This window comes from Schistocerca serialis, chromosome 4, assembly GCF_023864345.2.
Source record: "Schistocerca serialis cubense isolate TAMUIC-IGC-003099 chromosome 4, iqSchSeri2.2, whole genome shotgun sequence".
In the NCBI taxonomy this organism is placed as follows: Eukaryota; Metazoa; Arthropoda; class Insecta; order Orthoptera; family Acrididae; genus Schistocerca; species Schistocerca serialis.
The window spans coordinates 461716954-461737012 of NC_064641.1; the positions used below are offsets into that span (position 1 = coordinate 461716954).

Here is a 20059-nt window from a genome sequence, read left to right on the forward strand (position 1 = left end):
GGATTTCGAATGAGGTCAGGTGATTGGGTGTCACTTGTGTCATACGTCTATACGTGAGATTTTCAGACCCGTAAACATCCCTATGTCCACTGTTTCCGATGTAATAGTGAAGCGGAAACGTGAAGGGACACGTACAGCACAAAAGCGTACAGGCCGACCTCGTCCGTTGGCTGACAGAGACCGCCGACCGTTGAAGAGGGTCGTAATGTGTAATAGGCAGACATCTATCCAGACCATCTCACAGAAATTTCAAACTGCATGAGGATCCACTGCAAGTACTATGACAGTTAGGCGGGAGGTGAGAAAACTTTGATTTCATGGTCGAGCGGCTGCTCATAAGCCACACATCACGCTGTAAATGCCAAACGACGCCGCGCTTGGTGTAAGGAGCGTAAACATTGGACGATGGAACAGTGGAAAAACAAAGTGTGGAGTGACGAATCACGGTACACAATGTGGCAGTCCGATGGCAGGGTGTGGGTATGGCGAATGCCCGGTGAATGTCATCTGCCAGCGTGTGTAGTGCCGACAGTAAAATACGAAGGCGGTGGTGTGGTCGTGTTTTTCATGGAGGGGGGCTTGCACCCCTTGTTGTTTTGCTTGGCACTATCACAGCACAGGCCTACATTGATGTTTTAATCACCTTCTTGCTTCCCACTGTTGAAGAGCGATTCGGCGATGGTGATAGCATCTTTCAACACGAAGCTGTTCATAATGCAAGAGTTGTGGCGGACTGGTTAGACGACATATCGTCCCAGTAATGGACTGTCCTGCACAGAGTCGTGACCTGAATCCTATAAAACACCTTTGGGATGTTTTGGAACGTCGAATTTGTGCCAGGACTCACCGACCGACATCGATATCTCTCCTCAGTGCAGCACTCCGTAAAGAATGGGCTGCCATCCCCCAAGAAACTTTCCAGCACCTGACTGAACGTATGCCAACGAGAGTGGAAGCTGTTGTAAGTAGGCTGTTTATGTTTTCTCTATGTAAGTAGGCTGTTTATGTTTTCTTATTGGCAACGTTACGTAGCGCTCAATATGAAAATCACTGGCTGTGCTGTGTGCAGTCCGTCGCTAGTTTGCATTGTTGTCTGCCATTGTAGTGTTGGGCAGCGGCAGCTGGAGGTGAACAGCGCGTAGCGTTGCGCAGTTGGAGGTGAGCCGCCAGCAGTGGTGGATGTGGGGAGAGAGATGGCGGAGTTTTGTAATTTTTCATGAACTGATATATTTACATATGATGATATCAAGGTAAATACATTGTTTGTTCTCTATTAATATCTTTCACTTGCTAACTATCCCTATCAGTAGTTAGTGCCTTCAGTAGTTTGAATCTTTTATTTAGCTGGCAGTAGTGGCGCTCGCTGTATTGCAGTAGCTTGAGCAGCGAAGATTTTTGTGAGGTAAGTGATTTGTGAAAGGTATAGTTTAATGTTTGTCAGGGCCATTCTTTAGTAGGAAATTTTGAAAGTCAGATTGCGTTGCGCTAAAAATATTGTGTGTCAGGTTAAGCACAGTCGTGTAGAATTGTTCAAAGGGGACGTTTCATATATCCCACTATATGTTTGTGTACCCTTGTGTATTTGTTTTCTTCCTGTCTCTGTGTAATTTCATAGAATTTTTTTCTTCTTTTAATTTTAAGCTACATTCACTATGATGAGGAATACTTTTATCCTCAAATACAATTGGCATTAATAATATGTTATTTACCTTATAAATATGCTTACACATTATTTATTCTGTTTAATGCTCATGTGTGAAGTTGATGTTTCAAAAATTATTGTGATCTTTTATGTATGTACTCATGTCATAATTCCACTGATGTATATGTTAGTTCGATTCTTTTGTAAAGCCTGTACTACAGATGTTATCTGTATTATTATGTTTTTAATGATGTATTTTGTACCTTTGTTATTGTATTTTTATGTTATCAAATTGTAATTGTTACCAGTTCTTCCAATTAAGTTACATTTCACTGCACACGTTTCTGTTGGTCATAGTATATGGACAATATGTGAGAAGTAGGGACTGATAGTGTTTGCATGTGTGTTAATGATTCAGCAAGGGACTGGATAACAGCATTGCTCGTTCTAAGGACAATTCCAAAAACTTTGTGAGTGCACAAGTGGTGGTTTATAGACTTGCTATATTCTCCGCAAGACTCTTCGATGGTGAATGTGCAGCTGCACAATCGCAACAGATGGCTGCTGGTCATCTCTACAAGGACTACAGTGGGTCTGCACCTCTGGTGGCCCACCAATACCATTATCTCTGCAAGGACTACAGTGGGTCTGCATCTATGATGACCCACCAACGCCATTATTTCTACAAGGACTGCAGTGGGTCTGCACCTCTGGTGGCCCACCAATACCACAATCTCTACCAGGACTCCAGTGGGTCTGCTCTGTGATGACCTACCTACCAATATTCTTCCAAACTTCGAATGACTCTGCTGTGGGTTTGCTCTGTTGTGGCCCATTACCTGTCTGCATGTCGAGAGTCAGCACTGTCTTTCCGTTGGAAGGTCAACACTACTTCTTCAAGACTGCATGGAAATCCACTACTTCTATGTGCATTTTCTTTCACTGCTTGGACTTTGAGAAAAACTCTGCATTTTTACTGTGATGAACAATGTGGACTGTCTTTATGGACTGTGAGAAATTTTGATCTTTTGACCAACATAATATTAATAAGTGTGTGCATTTTATATCTTTGTTACTGTAATTGTGAAAAATTTTTGTCAAATCTGTATTGGCCAGTGCCCAACACCATTTGTAAAAATTTTTTGTGGGGAGCATGGGGGCTATGTAAGTAGGCTGTTTATGTTTTCTCTATGTAAGTAGGCTGTTTATGTTTTCTTATTGGCAACGTTACGTAGCGCTCAATATGAAAATCACTGGCTGTGCTGTGTGCAGTCCGTCGCTAGTTTGCATTGTTGTCTGCCATTGTAGTGTTGGGCAGCGGCAGCTGGAGGTGAACAGCGCGTAGCGTTGCGCAGTTGGAGGTGAGCCGCCAGCAGTGGTGGATGTGGGGAGAGAGATGGCGGAGTTTTGTAATTTTTCATGAACTGATATATTTACATATGATGATATCAAGGTAAATACATTGTTTGTTCTCTATTAATATCTTTCACTTGCTAACTATCCCTATCAGTAGTTAGTGCCTTCAGTAGTTTGAATCTTTTATTTAGCTGGCAGTAGTGGCGCTCGCTGTATTGCAGTAGCTTGAGCAGCGAAGATTTTTGTGAGGTAAGTGATTTGTGAAAGGTGTAGTTTAATGTTTGTCAGGGCCATTCTTTAGTAGGAAATTTTGAAAGTCAGATTGCGTTGCGCTAAAAATATTGTGTGTCAGGTTAAGCACAGTCGTGTAGAATTGTTCAAAGGGGACGTTTCACTGTCATCAAGGGTAAGTAAAATGGTTCAAATGGCTCTGAGCACTATGGGACGTAACAGCTGTGGTCATCAGTCCCCTAGAACTTAGAACTACTTAAACCTAACTAACCTAAGGACACCACACACATCCATGCCCGAGGCAGGATTCGAACCTGCGACCGTAGCAGTCGCGCGGTTCCGGACTGCGCGCCTAGAACCGCGAGACCACCGCGGCCGGCAAGGGTAAGTAAGGGTGGGCCAACGCCATACTGAATTACAACATTACCGATGGAGGGTGCCACGAACTTGAAAGTCATTTTCTGCCAGATGTCCGGATACTTTTGATCATATAGTGCATGAAGTGGATGAAATGCATTGGAACGTAGTGCTGGCGGAACACTCGTTTGGATGATCCCCCTCGTACTTCTGAGATGCCTCTTACTGACATTTGCATTGTGTGTTACTGCTGCTAAAATGTCGGCTACATTTCTTTCCTGAATTTCTGTCCTTTTCCTCGGCCTATTCTACTCTCCATACCTCCAGATTCTAGAACATTTTTATAATGTTTGCGAAGGGAGATTTTGAGTGCCTGACGCGATCGGGATAATCTTCAGCATAGATTTAAAAGTTTGTCAACATTCACCATAAACGATATTCACTTTTTCGACTGTTATATAAATTATTAACGTCTCAATATCTGTACGAGGAAGTTATCTGGCTGCTACAGCAGCATAACACTGACTGATGGGCTTCAAGAGCAGAGACAAAAGCAAGAACCATACCTAAGTTACGTGTTTGCTAACGTTTGGTATAATGGTAAACTTCTTCTCCTGACGGCGGGACGGTGGTTTGCGGCGCTATTATCTGGATAATATTTGATCAACCCGCATACATGTTATCTCGTTGAAGTTCTCTAATGAGCTTCTTTCAGATGCCACAGGAAAAGTATATGGCTTCATTAGAAAAGCCAGCCGCTGTGGCAGAGTGGTTCTAGGCGCTTCAGTCCGGAACCGCGCTGCTGCTACGCTCGCAGGTTCGAATGCTGCCTCGGGCATGGATGTGTGTCATGTCTTTAGGTTAGTTAGGTTTAAGTAGTTCTAAGTCTAGGGGACTGATGGCCAGATGTTAAGTCCTATAGTGTTTAGAGCCATTTGAACCATATTTCATTAGAAAAAAAAAAACAAAGTCGGTGTCGTAATTCGATGACCATAAACGACAAACATTACTTGCACAAGTCAGGAAATTCGGCATATTGTCCGCTATAATTTGGCGAAAGCCGCATCCTGATACATGTATTCACTCTGGATATATTTACGGTGGCCTGTCTGAGCTGCCTAGCCCTTCATACGGGCAACTACATTCCAAACATCGTCGACAGAACTAGAAGCGCGGAATGAAGTTGTCTCTATATGAGAAAAACTGTTCTGCCGTAACAGATACTAATCGGATTGCGGTTACGTGACAGCAGATAATCTTAAGTGGTCGTACTTTGGTTCAAGATGTGAGCTGTATATAAAGATGTGAGACAGTGAAAGAAAACAAAGTATCGCTATCGTGAGAGGTATTTTCACGTCAAATTGGCAGCCACGAACGAAGAAGTCCAGTATGTTTTCGGTCACGTCAGAGATAACTTCACACAGCATTCCCGCACGATGCGGTTTGTTTTGATACTTGTTCTCGGCAGGTTGCCCACCTGACGTCTGCCGAAATGGAATGTGGAACTAAAGCGCAAGCCAGAAGCGATCGCTGTGCTTTTCGCGTTCCAGGCGAGGGAACCGGTGGCCATAAAGTGAGCTGAGTTTATAGCCTCCGTACGCCGCACCAATCTCCAGGCTCACTTTTGTTCTTTCGGAGACGGCAGAAGAACGAGTTCCCTCTGAGGCATCAGCCCAACGACGCTTTGGTAAGGCCGTCGTCAGTGTATTTGTATTTCGTGACTTACTTCACAATGTGCACTGGGTGATCCCGACATCCAACGACGAACTTTCAGAGGCTGTTCAGGTGTATCTGATTATTTTGGTATAAGGGACCAGTGATCTACGGTGCTTCGGTACACTGTAACAATGGAATTGAGAGCTGTTCGGTTCGTTTCCCCAATTACCCATGTTTCCGTGAAAATATATTCTCAGAAGTCGGAACTGTAACATGCCATGTCTAAAACGTACAACACAAAGCACAGAGTTTCGCAACAACCCTCAGATGAAAAAACTACTGAGCTGTGCTTACCGTCACAGTGGAAACAGCTCAACAAAGTGGTATTTTCCGTTTCGTCCACTGCATTCAGTGAACCTATACTTTCAGGAGGTGCAAATCCGCCAACTTTTCATCAGTAAAACTATCCCTTCTCCTGTGTATCACAGTTAACCTGCAAACAACGCCGCTGGTAAAACAGTACCGAGCACTGAAACTTCCTGGCAGATTTAAACAGTGTGCCGGACCGGGACTCGAACTAGGGACCTTTGCCTTTCGCGGGCATGTGCTCTACCATCCTTTTTTTAAAATCTCATTTTGTTCGTTCTTTTTCGTTGCGTACGTCCCATGACACCCGGTTGAGTTCATTGTTGATCCATACACTCAGTTCTTTTATTACAGAGGGCAGCTAACCCTCTGACCGAACACGTGCCGGCACCATCTGAGCTACCCAGGCACGACTCACGACCCGTCCTCACAACTCCAAGTACCGAGAACTACTGAGTGCAAGTTTGGAGACGAAAAGTGAAGTCTGTATTACTGTTGTCGACAGCAAGTACCGCGAGTGAAGGAGAAAAGTTTGTCTCCAAACAAGACACTCAAGGAACATCTAAACAACACACCGTGAGCCACCTAACGGTGTGTGAAGGAGGGTACTTCTGGTATTACTAACTCCTTCCCTGTTCCACTCGACCGGCCGCGGTGGTCTAGCGGTTCTAGGCGCTCAGTTCGAAACCGCGTGACTGCTACGGTCGCAGGTTCGAATCCTGCCTCGGGCATGGATGTGTGTGATGTCCTTAGGTTAGTTAGGTTTAAGTAGTTCTAAGTTCTAGAGGACTGATGACCACAGATGTTAAGTCCCATAGTGCTCAGAGCCATTTGATTTGTTCCACTCGCGAACGGCGCGAGGGAAGGACAGTCAGTGAGCCTCTGCATTAGCTCTTAGTTCTCGAAATTTCTCATCGTGGTCGTTTCGTGAAATGAGTGTGGGAAAAACTACCATGCTATCTGACTCTTCCCGAAAGTACTCTCTCGAAATGTCAATAGTGTACTTTCCAGTGATGCACAACGCCTCTCTTGTTACGTCTGCCACTGTAGTTTTTTTGGTATCTGTATAATGCTCTAGTGCCGACTAAATGAATCCGTGACGAAATGCGCCACTGTTCGTTAAATCTTCTCTATCTCTTCTATCACCCCTACCTTGTAAGAATCCCAGATTGATGAACAATACTCAAGAATCGGTCGACGGTCGAACAAGAGCCTTGTAAGCCACTTCATTCGTGGATGTATTGCTTTTGCATAAGATTCTTCCTATGAATCACAGTCTGGCATCTTCTTTTCCTACTGTTTGTTTAATGTGATCATTCCACTTAAGGTCGGACTTGATAGTTACTCCTAGGTATTTTACTGTAAATACTGTTTCCCGCAATTTGTCATCAATAGTGCAACTGCACAGTAGTGGATTTCTTCCCTTATATATGCGCAATATGTTACATTTAGTAACGACTTTTTCATTGTTCAGTGCAATAAAGATACAAAGGTAAATGGAAGTAAGATGGCAATCAGAGATCATGAGTCCCTGTACCAAAATAATGGGAAAGTATATCTGAAACCGAAATTTTTCCATCGAATTTTGCGTTCATCCTGTGTAATTCAAAATGCCACCGAGATCCTGAAACCGACTAAAAACGATAGGAGAGTCAAGGCTTGTGCTTCTGGTTACTTATGTCCCTTTCTCTCAGACTTGCTGTGGTCTTTGAGCAAAATTATAACAAATATTTGAAAGCAAAAGTCGATAGAGTACGGAGCACAAATATCCCCAAACTTCAAACAGAACGAGCAACTACTGCCAGGCTTTTCACATTTGAGCCCCTGATCCAACTGGAAATAAAAGGGCATTTGAAGATATATGCATTCCTTGCAGCCACAAGTAAGCGAGATGAAGGTGTCTCATTTATTAACTACAGGGAAGGATTCTACGATTTCTTATTTTCTAATGTCAAGGACTGTAAGATTTTGTTTAGTTTTTGTTATCCACTACAGCTAGTTGGGTAAACATGAGCTCCGTAGAAATCTTTGCATGAGGGGACAAGATTCAGTAGTTGCTTGTATAACGTATGTTCCATGAGTCTGAAGGCATGTGGTGCCTCAAGAACTGCATTTGGCAAGCAGCACATACATAAATTATTCCGTGTCAAAAGTTTGGTTGTTCTCTTCTCAGTTTGGTTGTTCTCTTCTCAGTATTTTTGAAGTAGATTACTTTGATGCCTGAACGATAAGCATATTTCCATAGTATACGCAAAGTATACCTTTTTATGGTATTAACATGAATAGGTATATCAGCTGTTTAATTCAACGATCTCAAATCTCATATGATTACATTGAGGATATCCGAGTTATGAAATAAAGCTTGAAAATATTCACAAAAATAATTTTATCATGCTCTCGCATGTTAAGCTGAAAGTGAAAATTATCAGTCTGAAAAAGGAAGAAAAACTAGAACGACTGAAAAAATCCTGTTAGATATAAACAAAATTGCCAGATTAATACTCCTCGAAGTGGTAGCACGAAATAAACTTTGAAGAACGATTGTGAATCTCTGATGCCACATGCCTTTGACTTCTTACAAAACTTCAAACCTTTTCAGATTAATGGATTTTTCCATTACTTTAAGATTTATTTTTCTTTAGTGGCAACAGTGTATCTAAATTTAAACAAAATGTGTTCAGAAAGCTACTTTTTTTTAGGCTGGTTAGGTAAAGTGTAGCCCAGGGAGAGTATGCGACTAAATAAACGTGGAAAACCTCCCAGGAGCATCCATTAATTGTCTTTTAGAATCAACTTCTAGCAGCTTGAGACTACACGTAGGTCCTTGCCATCTTTACAGTTTGTTACATTACTGTGCAACGTGTCAACTGGAATGAAGAATTCGTAGCTCTGTGCGACTGCATGTGGCACTGTGTTACACTCGACGACTTTAGAAGGTTCTAATCCTGCAGAAAACATTATTTCGACCTTGAAATTTCACAATGTTTTCCCTCACTCATCGCGTGAAGAATAGTATTTTCTTTTTCCTACTAATGTTCTTGGGACCGTGTGTACATGTACACACCCACAATACAGCATGGCTGTGTTCTTCCGACTGTCCTATAATAGCTCTGTCGTGTAAAATTGGATTCAAAATTAGCAAGCGTTAATGACGTTTCTGTTTCCAACCACAAATTGTAGAATTCTGGTACGATTCCGTTGTGCATTAAGGGAAGGGGGTGCCCTTATGGGAATTTAGGGGACGGATAACCGGCACGTAGACAGCTGTATTGCTTGTGTGTTGGGAATCGACGATTGAATTTGGGGGCAGGGTTTTAGAGCGTCTTCTCTCTGCAGCCTTGGCGTTACTTTTAACGTGAATGTCAAAACTACGTAAGTGTGTCTGCTCTTGAGGAAAGCAGAGGAAGATCGATCAGACGTTCGATGTTTACCGATGTCTGGAACGAACGCAATCTCACTGTTGGCTCTCATCTGCACTACGTCGCTACGAAATCAAATACGTGCAAATATTGGTAATAAGTCCTCTTTGACCTTCCTTCATTCATCCAAGAGTAGATTTTCCACGTACCATGGCCTCCACTTATCGTGAGATTCCCGGTTCCTCACATAGTGATGGCCTGCCACTTCGTTCTTCATCATTGACACTCGTTTAGTTGTACTGACGGAAACTATGGCGCCCAAGTAGTGTGATATAAGATTGTACTCTATTATCGATCACTTCTACCACCTCAGAACTGACAGCTGCAGCGTTTTTCCCTTTCAATAGCAGAAAACAGATTACGGCAGGAGACTCCGTTTTAACCCTAGATTACCATCCCCCCGTAAAATTTACGATTGCAGGAGGCTATTAAATAAGATTTTTTGTACTTAATTTGGTGTGCAGCATACTGCTGGGGATTAAACAATGATAATGAGCAAATGTATAGCCTATACGTTGTAACTTTCTCTGAATAAAATGTGGAGTAATAACCTGTACAATAGTTTAGTAGCAGTGTATAATTGTACCCTCCTTAGTCTTCCGAAGATATCAATGTGCGCCGGTGCTGCAGACATGTACTTGCAAACAAATAAAAATTACCTAACTTTAATCATACAACGAAATATAATCATACAACACAATAAAAAAAAAAACAGCCCCAACTGTTTCCCACTGCAAATTCCGTAACGCGTCAGCGCGACCTGGCAATCTCAGGCAGCGCTCTGATGACAGGACAAACCGACCGCTGCGTTGATACGTGCAAGCAGCTCGGTTTACTGTGTTTGTTTGAGATTATAACTGCTTTCTGAGCCTTTGCTGACTGTTTCTCTGCCCTTCGGTTAAGCCCGGAACAAATAACAGTCTTCTTCATCGTCTACTATACACTAACATGACAAAAGTCATGGGGTGATGATATACACATATACAGATGACGGTAGTATAGCGTACACAAGGTATAAAAGGGCAGTGAATTGGCGGAACTGTCATTTGTAGTAAAGTGATTCACGTGAAAAGGTTTCCGACGTCATTATATTCGCACGACGGGAGTTCACAGACTTTGAACGCAGAATGGAAATTGAACCTAGACGCATGGCACATTCCATTTTGGAAATCGTTAGGGACTTCAATATTCGAAGGTCCACAGTGTCAAGAACGTGACGAGAATATTAAATTTTGGGCATTACCTCTCACCAAGGACGACCCAATGGCCGTCGGCCTTCACTTAACGACCCAGGTTCAAATGGTTCAAATGGCTCTGAGCACTATGGGACTTAACAGCTGTGGTCATCAGTCCCGTAGAACTTAGAACTACTTAAACATAACTAACCTAAGGACATCACGCACATCCATGCCCGAGGCAGGATTCGAACCTGCGACCGTAGCAGTCGCACGGTTCCGGACTGCGCGCCTAGAACCGCGAGACCACCGCGGCCGGCCAACGACCTAGGGCAGGGGCATCTGCGTAGAGTTGTCAGTGCTAACAGAGAAGCAACACTGCGTGAAATAACCGCAGAAATCAACGTGTCACGTACGAGAAACGTATCCGTTAGGACAGTGCGGCAAAATTTGGTGATATTGGGCTATGGCAGCAAACGATCGACGCTAGCGCCTTTGATAACAGCACGATATACCCTGCAGCCTCTCTCCTCGGCTCATGACCAATTCGGTTGGACACTACATGACTGGAAAACCGTGGCCTGGACAGTTGAATCCCGATTTCAGTTGGTGAGAGCTGACGGTAGGTTTCCAGGGCGGCGCACACCTCGCCGAACCATGGGCCCAAGTTGTAACTGTGCAGTCTAGTGGTGGCTCCGAAATGATGTGGACTGTGTTTACATGAAATGGACTGCATCCTCTGGTCCAACTGAACCGAGCATTGACTGGAAATGGTTATGTAAGGCTACTTGGAGACCATTTTCAGCCATTAATGAACTTCATGTTCCCAAAGAGCGATGGTATTTTTATGGACGACAATCTGCCAAGTCACCAGGCCACATTTGTTCTAGACTGGTTTGAAGAACGTTCTGAACAAATCGAGCGAATGGTATCACTACTAGCCGGCCGCTGTGGCCGAGCGGTTCTAGGCGCTTCATCCGGAACTACGCTGCTGCTACGGTCACAGGTTCGAATTCTGCATCGGGCATGGATGTGCGTGATATCCTTAGGTTAGTTATGTTTAAGTAGTTCTAAATTCTAGAGGACTGATGACCTCAGATGTTAAGTCCCATAGTGCTTAGAACCATTTGAACTATTTGATATCACTACTGAGATAGCCGACATGAATCCCAGTGAACATTTATGGGACATAATTGAGGGACCAGTTCGTGCACAAACTCCAGCAAATTCACAATTACGGGCGGCTATAGAGGGAGCATGGCTCAGTATTTCTGCCGATGACTTCCAACGAGTTGTTGAGTCCATACTTCGTCAAACTGCTGCATTACGCTGGACAAAAGAAGGTGCCACACGATATTATGAGGTATCCTATGACTCTTATTAACTCAGTGCATGTTTTTACCAGCAACCCCAGGAGCTTCCTGTTCTTTCATTCCACTCGATCCGTCAATAATGTACAGTATTTTAGCACTGTGGTTAAAGTAATAACATTTTGCTTGAACACTCTTCCCATACAACAAGTGCGGACTGAATGGTCAATGCACTCTGGGTTTCACTCTCTGGGGTAAGAAAAATGCGCAATGACTTTAAGTTTCGCGTCTTCGCTGACACAAAACGTCCGATCAGTTGGAGTGGTCCAAAACTGCTGCTCCTATAAAAACCCGACTTTGCAGAGTGTTGCGCCCCGCCTCCGGTTAGGTGCGTGCGTCTCTCGCCGCCTTCCACAGTACAGGGCTCCGGACTGTCCAGTTCCAGAAGCTGCGCGGCGGTTGGCGGCGCGCACAGAGCTTCCGATTCGCCGCGGTGTCGCACACAGGACCACGATTTATGCGACAGGCGCACCGCCGCCGGCAGTGTCCGTGATTAATTGTCGCAGCCGTGAAAAGCCGCTCCCGATACGCCCGGCGCAAAGGCCTGCGCGCCGCGAGGGCGCTACGCTCGCTTTCCCGTGACAGAACGCGTTACGTGACCGCAAACGGCTTTCTTGCGCCGCTTTTGGTATGCTCTCCATTCGCGTGAGCGCAGTTATAAGATTCCCGCCGGAGACGGGAGACTCCTTACCGACAGCCGGACAGCGGGCGACGGTTGCCGCATACCGAAGAGTCTGCGCCCGGAATCCTGTAACGCATTTCAGGCTAGGTTCATAAAATAGTACCTGCCACTTTGCAAAAGTGAACTGCAGTGTTAGAGGCAGCTCGCATGCATGTGACCGAGTGTCGTGCTAAGGCACCACTCGTGGCAGTTGTCTGAACTTACTTTTCTCATCTCTTAATCCCCACTGAGGCAGTCGAGATAGTGTCACTCTGAATATAATTAACTTTCTTCAGCTTGATATGGCATACCTGGCGAAAACTGTAGACTCTTTCCCTCTTCGCACTGAAGCCATTATCGCAGTATTTGCATGATCGGCTTACACGAACTCCGCTACTTTTACCTGCTCAACATGCAAACTCCACAACTTGCCCGAGACTGGCCTTAGGTCCAGTGTGCGAACTCCACAGCTAGCACCAAACTTGTGATTTTCTCTTCATCTCCCTCCAAAGCCCATCAGTAGGCCATATTGTAGAAGTAAATCCCTGTTAAGCTAATGAGTACTATCAAATTTTAAACCCAGAATTTATGAAATTGTAAATAATGGTCTTAAACACTCCTAGAGAAAGATGACGGAAAAGTTGTTAAAGGAAAGACGTTATGCGAATGGACTTCGACAAATAAGTTACACATTGTTATGACAAGGCAAGCAACTTTTATTGAACACTGCCCTACACTTCACCTGTACTCTGTAAACAGTGGTCGAAACATTCCACCAATCCGTCAGATCATTGAACACAGAAATCCTCTTCTTGGTTACGAAGCATTCAAGACCTGCTATGTGAACGTCATCACTGTTGGAGAATCTAGGACTCCTGCCAATCAGTTCTTCGACTGCCTGGACATGTTCGCTGTTGATAGGCTTCCTTCCCGATCAACGTCGTCCAAGTTTCTGTACCCTTGGTTAAATTGTTGGTAATAGCTCACTATGATTGGACGCATCATTGTATTTCGTCCGCATACCGCCAGAATTTCGCTATGGATGAGAGTGCATGTTAGACGTTTTTCCGACGAGAATGGCACTTTTCCGCGCACGTTAACTTTGAAGTACACTTCCAGTTGCCGATCCATTTGATTCGGACACTGTGGTGTACCTGTTAAGCCCACGGCAGCAAAACTGTGTACACAGCGAACCCATAACACGTCTACTCTCTTCTGACAAGGCGCCACTCTTATTGCTCGATATGGACTGTGTGGCTGGTCCCGGCAGAGGTTCGAGTCCTCCCTCGGGCATGGGTGTATGTGTTTGTCCTTAGGATAATTTAGGTTAAGTAGTGTGTAAGCTTAGGGACTGATGAACTTAGCACTTAAGTCCCACAAGATTTCACACACATTTGAACATTTTTTTTTCTTTTTTTTTTGCTCGATGGTGTTAGAGTGGGACGGCATGTGCAACTTTTTGAAGTCTCCTCGCACTATAACGACAGAGTCTTCCTGTACTCTTCTCATAAATTCACAGAAATGTATGTTTAGTTGTGAGTCGTACAAATAAGGAGTTAAAACGGGAAAACTCGCGCACGCATATGTCATCCAAAGAGCAGAGGACTCGTCTGCCCAAATAGAAGAAGAGAAACATTCATTTCTCTCGTCAGGATAATTTTCTGTGAGGTAAACAGCGAACTTCGCGAGTAACGCATCTTCAGTATTGATGCTCATTGTTTTAAAAAAGTATCTCCTACTTCTTCATATTTCAAATAAGAAACAGAGAAGCTGTAATGGGAAAACTTCCGTTTTTCTTACACTTTGTCTACTTTTTGCTGCATTTGCTGCATTATCCTATCCATCGCTTACTCTGAAGATGGGTCACGAGTCAGTTGCCTACGCGCCAAGTAAAACATGATCGCTGTCTGTCGTAAATAATTTGGCATTAGAGCTGTTCTTGTTCGAGCATATCCAGCCTTTTTGATCAGTAGATTTCAGCTTCCTGAATCGCATAAATGTATTTATTTTTTATTTTTTTGTAAATATGATAGGTTTATGCTCTTTAATTTCACACAACTTTTACATTATGTCCAAGAGAACTTTCCAGTAAGTTTTTCGGCTTCAGATTCAGTGTTACTATACTCAGCCCTACTGCCAGGCCCTTCAGGTGAGGTCGCCGAGCGCGTTCGTTCGGCCGGAAACGTAAGGGCAAGCTTGTGGAACTGAGTAGGGGGATTAGTGACCCCTTCTCGTCCTTCTCGTGATTGCGGATCTCTGTCTCCTATGGACGACCCCTTCTTTCTCAGGTGGAATAAATACGGATAAAGCACCTTGCTGGTGTGTAACTTAACATTCAATACGCATGGTAATCCTGAAAATTCACGAAAGCTACATAAATATTGAAAACTTAAAAAAAATGAAGGCAATGGCAGAGGAGATTATTTTTGTGCGTTTTATTTATAGTTACGCTCACTATGATTTACGCTTGAGAGCAAATGTGCGTACCTCACAGCGAGCTGGAGAACTGATTCCCTGATCTCCTGGGAGCGCTGCGGCCGCATTCAGCGGCAGAGGTCGTTTACAGAAGGCCGCAGCCTAGCCCCAGAGGCCGGCGTGCGTCGTGGCCGGCGCGGCGCTGTGCGCGTGGGCGGCGGCGGTCGCGTGCGCTCCACACGCTCCAGGGCAGCTGACCCGGCGCCGGAACTGCCGACCTCTCCTCCTGCTCCCCCTCCTACCCCTCATCCACTACCGCACAACGTCTGTAGCGCCGCTGACGTCAGCCGGCGTGCCGACAAATCCGCGCCGCGATTCCGTCCGTAGCGCCGCCAACGGCCATTGCCGAGTCGCCCACTCGCAAGGACGATTAATGACCCTACATACCGTGCAAAAAAAAGGTCTGCTACTACGACCGAGGTATTAAGGAAATGATTACATTCATTTGTGTTTCAGGAACTGTTACGAAGACACTATACGTGTTAGACGCCGTAATCTCGTAACCGATACATGGGCCTGAGTGTCCGTATTAGTCGTCGAAATTTCCTGGCAAATTAAAACTTCTTGCCGGGATGGGACTCGAACCTTGTCTGTCGCGAGCAATCCTGTTTCCAGCTGAGCTACCCAAGCATGTCTCGCGAACCATCCTCCCACTTTCCAAAGTCCACAGAGGTTCTACCGTGTACCTTTGTCGGACTAGCACTTCTGGAAGGGGTGCCACTGATGAGAAATCTATTACGTAAGCGATGGGCTCTATCAAGTAAATAGTTTATCTTATTCCAGATAAAAGGAAATTATAACTACGCAGTAATAGCCCAAACATCTGTCAACACAGTCTGACTTCGATAAGAGGAAAATAAATGTCATACGTGAGCATCACACAAACACATCTACATAAAATTCAGGCATATTACAAGGAAGTGAATAATAACGAACACTAGATCCTAAATGTTTAAAGTGTGGTAGTGAGCAGCTTATACTTGTTCACTGTGCGATGAGATGTTGAACCAATGTAATAGTCACAAATATCAAACATGAAATACAGAATCTTTACTTGCAATACGACTTAAGCTCGGTTGAATGACGATTTCGTCTGTAAGATTTGAATGTGTATGGTTTATCATCTCATACTAAACACCTCTTGATATCACTTAAATGGTTCAAATGGCTCTGAGCACTATGGGACTCAACTGCTGAGGTCATTAGTCCCCTAGAACTTAGAACTAGTTAAACATAACTAACCTAAGGACATCACAAACATCCATGCCCGAGGCAGGATTCGAACCTGCGACCGTAGCGGTCTTGCGGTTCCAGACTGCAGCGCCTTTAACCGCACGGCCACTTCGGCCGGCTGATATCACTTAATTTGAAATAGTTTGTGAGACATCAATAAATGTACTACTGTAGAATCAGCCACAGCGTTATTCCAAATACATGTACTTTGCAATCTGAACTTAAATGCTTTCTAACGGCATATTGATTGATAAAAGTGGAAGATATCATCTCAGAAGTGAAATATTTAGTGATACTTATCAATTGCAGCAGAAATCTAAGGGGGAAGTTGCGTTCCATAACACGCGACCACAAATCGCGGCGCACTAGAGCTTGTGCCATCTCACATTCACCATACTCAATAAATGGCTCAGTAAAGTAGAAATAAAATATTATAGTCGAATTTAAATGGTATTAATCGTCCAAAATCGTAAGAACATTGAAGCACGTGGGCCCCTGACATCACAAAGACACGTGATCCGACAAGCACAGTATAAAACCACCACATGAAATCATTTTCATACACGACTCACAACTAATAACTAATTAACTAAACTGAGAGAAAAGTGGCTGAAACGCTCATACTGTGTTTAGATTTGAGTGACAAAAGTTTGACGATGTAACGACGTTCACATCTAATGGCTCACAAAAACATGCAACGTTAACAACACCGCCCTTACGGGTACACAATACGTTTCCGATATTCGTAGCAGGTTCACCAATACCAAACCAGTGAAAGTGAAGCCGTGGAATGTGAACATCTCACGAACGATTCAGTAGTATGCCTTTGCACACAATCTCTTCAAATATCACAATAAGTGGAACAATCTAACCAAGAAAAGTACAAGCTGGCGGCGACCACATTTGGCACCACGCAGCTGTGCTCACGAGGCTCCCGGAAACAAGTACGCACTTGAAAGCAACTCGAGACAATGCCTACCAGCCGCCTAAGCCCTGATTGGCCAGTTCCCCGGAAACGTATGGCCAAAACTTTCGCAAGCTTCGCAGAGAGAGACACTCCAAATATCATGATTGTAGTCGATACTGATAATAGAAGCATCTTTGTGAATTATTTGTAGACGCTATTCCAAGAGATAAAGAAGGAATTTGACTGAAATTTGAAAGTGGTGAGTTAACAGTAGCCTTTAAGTGCTGCTCCCGAAAGCTATACTGGAATACTGCTGCAAAGTTCGAAAAGTAGGAGGGACGTATTCTGGCAGTTCGTCGTGATTTGTGCTTGGTTAGCTCAGACAGAAAGAGCATTTTTCCAAAGCAACGTCCTGGATTCGTGTCTTGCTCGGACACACGGTTTTAACCTTCCATGAAGTCATAAAACATGGCATACTCCGCTGCAGAGTGATGATTCATTGTGGAAACAACCACCCACCCTATAGCTAGGCCATTTCTTCGCAGTATCCTTCCTTCCAGGAACACAGGGGGTATGCAGTGGAACTCTGAAAGGGAGGAGAGAGATTCTGGAGGAAGCTGTCGTGCTGATTAGCTCAGTCGGTAAGAGCAGTGCCTGCGAATGGTAGGGCCCAGGGTTCGTTTTCGCGTCCGGAACAGTCTAGATCTGTCTGCAAGTTTCAAAACAGCGGACACTCCGCTGCACGGAGAAAAATTCATTCTTGCAGATTAGTCATTATTCTGTGTGTGCCTGGTGGAGCTACGACTTCATGTGGATCGAACACAGGTGAGAGAATCGATATAGCCTCTACTTCATAGACAAGTGGAAGAGTGGCATTCAATAGCTAGCAACCGGGCTGTCTTTATATTGCGGTAGAGCTGATGATGATGATGTCATTGAAAGGTGACACCAAGTTCGACGAGCCCGTTGGTGCCTCTCTATAGCTATACACCACCAGCTGGTAACTGGTGGAACATCCAGTATTGCTGCTGTACCACACGTTTCGTGACCACTCTGAGAGGCCACGTCACTCTGCTGTTGTCGATGGGGTGTAGATATACCGTTCTGTCCGAAGCAACCATACATACTGCCCGTGCTATGCTCACGTATTTTTATTGTGTTTACTGGTTCAGAGCGGTCATTATCCGTAGCCCATAAATATTTCAAGGCTGACGGCTGGGTCAGAAAATTCTAGGAGACAACGTTTCCATGATGCTCCTACTAGAGCCTGGAATAACATGCGCGTTGCTACTGGAAACTGGAATTCTGGAGTGAAGGTTAAAATTATAAGGACCAAGGGCGCATTCATCGATGTACTGTGATCTGCGCCACACAGACGTCGGATCACTTTAGTATCATCTGATAAATTTCTCGTAAATGACATCAAGGTCGCCTTAGACTGTAAAATTATTTATTTATACAACCAGCTCTGTCAAGTGTGCTTTACCGCATGACAAAACATTAAAAAATCTGACCTGTAATCACATCAAAACTTTTAAAGGCATCTTCCATGTATGCTGTGATGTGTGCTAAATCGCAATCATACCACTTGAAAAAGGCCACACCGACGAAATTAGAAGAGTCGGTTGTACACGTAAGTACTCGTACAAGCGAAGGCAACTAGTAGGTCATTTACAAAATACAGTATCAGTTTGAAGAAAGCCACAGCATGCAATGGATATTGTCATTAAATCTTCGAACTATCTCGTTGTTACCAGCTCTCTCCCTTGTTTTCAGTTTTGATAGCTTCCAGTACCGTTGTCACTTTAATTGCCAATTTTTTCTCGCGTAGCCAGATAATGACCAAAGCTACAGTAATGTGAATATAGAAACTGTTCTTGTGTATATGAAAGTTAACTGCCTGGTTAGATACTATATTTCCAGAACTCACACAAACTATATTCCCAATCAAGTACATTGTAGGTAAGAGGTATGTATTATAGAGTGATAGCATTAGGATGTTTGGTGATCAATAAACTCAGTTTTCCAACAGTTCTTATTTGTGTTTTGTAAGAAATCGCCCTTCATTTCCTCGCACCTCCATGATCCAAGAATATAATATGAATCTAATATCAGCCTGATGCAATGACAGTCATCTGTTCCGCCATCGCCATGCTTGTTGTTGAAACTCTGAAATAAATGTGTTATCTCAGGCTATATGACAGAGCGCGTGCATGCGCGCGCGCGCGTGTGTGCGTGTGTGTGTGTGTGTGTGTGTGTGTTTCTTTGGGATAAATAATCATCATTCTTAATGACCTTATTATTGTCACCATCATCGGTCAGATGTACTTGTTGAGTGTAGAGTAACAGTATTGTCAGTAACATTGTTATAATACACTAAGTTGGCATGTAATGGAGAATAAGTCTTAAGCGATCGTTTTGGCTCCTTACTTTGAGAGGTGTGCTTATTTAAATGGTTTAAAATAAAGTATCCTTCTTTCATTTAATCTTACGAAGAAAATCTGATTTTGTTTATCAACGTCAAAAGTAGCTGTTTGAGGAGAAATGAGATTTGCTCAGTGTTCATTTTGCTCAATGGTCATTTTCTTCAATACTCATAACCTTTTTGTTATTTCTTTACAGTTGCATTAAGCCCCCCAGAGCTGGGACTGCGGAGACACCCAGCTTGCCTGTCCTTTGGCCCAGGGAGCTAGCAGCAGCTGGAGCAATCTCCATGGGTCGACTTCAGTCTTCCGCGCTTAACCGCACGTCTGCTTACGCACAGTGAACTCAACTTGTGATGGACTGGAAGTGAAGTCTAAAAATGAAGTCTAGCACTGTTCTCATGTGGACTCGTTTCTGAAGACATAACAGATTCTGTCTCGATATTCCTTAAAGTTCTGCTAACTTTGTCCAACTACTTTGCCTGTATAAAGTTTCTCGCACCTTACTAAGTAAGTTGTCTTATAAATAAAAAGCCATGTAGAAACTAGAAAAATGATGACTTCCGATTTTTCTGTTGTGCACTTGACGATTTATTAATAACAGTTACTTTATTTTCTTAGAATAATGTGTTTTTTATATCTTTTTATTCCATCCTCCATACCTGAAAAAATGTTCATCATCTCCTTTATTACTGTATTAGAGCTAAAATAGTTTTCTAGTGCCTTTATTCCGATTTAAAAGCATGCAAAATTATTTACATTTAAAGGTAACAATCAAAGGTATTTAA

The 20059-nt window shown here is 43.7% G+C and overlaps 1 protein-coding gene across 1 annotated transcript in view; it reads left to right on the plus strand.

Annotated features, from left to right (window-relative positions):
- LOC126473918 (uncharacterized) overlaps positions 1 to 19491 on the plus strand; it is a 122964-nt gene extending 103473 nt beyond the window's left edge. Inside the window, exon 2 of the mRNA XM_050101273.1 lies at positions 19471 to 19491. The gene's annotated coding sequence lies outside the window, so the exon portion shown is untranslated. The remainder of the gene's footprint in view (positions 1 to 19470) is intronic.
- The last annotated feature ends 568 nt before the right edge of the window (positions 19492 to 20059 follow it).